The following is an 854-nucleotide window of genomic DNA, read 5'->3' as shown; positions in this document are numbered from 1 at the left end:
ATGTATCACCGTGTTTATTTCTCATGAGGTATCCTCAAAGGTGCAACTGTGTAACTTATCTACCCTTAAAGCATGCACACTTGTATGTTACTAATATGCTCCCTTTTAAGGGTATAGTTGCACCTGTGAGGATACTGCCTCAGTAAAGGGCTAAAATACAATTATAGTATATTTTATTTCTGACAGTGTAAACAAAAAAGGCCTATGAAATGTTAAAAAACATGGCTTTAAAATCTAATATTAAATGAGTATAATTACTGATTATATTCTTTTAATAATTTAAAAGATCAGTTTAGTTTAGAGGTATCGGTATCGATATCGGCGATACTGGGCTTGAAAATATCGGTATCGGATCAAAAATAAAATAAGAGGTATCGCCCATCCCTAGACGCCGGTGACTGAGCATCAAAGCAAAGCGTGGTTTGAACGCCCCGCCCCCGCAGCTGAACTGGAGGTTTTGATTGGTTTTGCACCCGAGTCAGACCTGTCTGTTATTGGCTGAAGCGCAGGGCTCCACCCCAGCAGGTTGAAAAGTGCCCGTCAAACGCTCGCTCTGTTTCTCCATCGCCGCCGCCTTTGTCCATTTTATTTTTCTGTACTTTGTACTTTTGGTGAAAAATAAATGTAGCGAAGTTGAATACTTTAGTTTTATTCTACTCAAGTAAAAGTAAAAGTACCACAATTTAATTACACTCTAGAAAGTAAAAAAAACTGTAAAAATTTACTCAAGTACTGTAACGAAAGTATTTGTAATGAGTTACTTTCAGACACACACACACACAGACACTCACACACACACACACACAGACAGACACTCTCACACACACACACAGACAGACACTCTCACACTCTCA

Source organism: Sinocyclocheilus grahami, unplaced genomic scaffold (assembly GCF_001515645.1).
Source record: "Sinocyclocheilus grahami isolate Dianchi unplaced genomic scaffold, SAMN03320097.WGS_v1.1 scaffold1427.1, whole genome shotgun sequence".
Classification (NCBI taxonomy): domain Eukaryota; kingdom Metazoa; phylum Chordata; class Actinopteri; order Cypriniformes; family Cyprinidae; genus Sinocyclocheilus; species Sinocyclocheilus grahami.
This window is presented reverse-complemented; position numbering follows the sequence as displayed.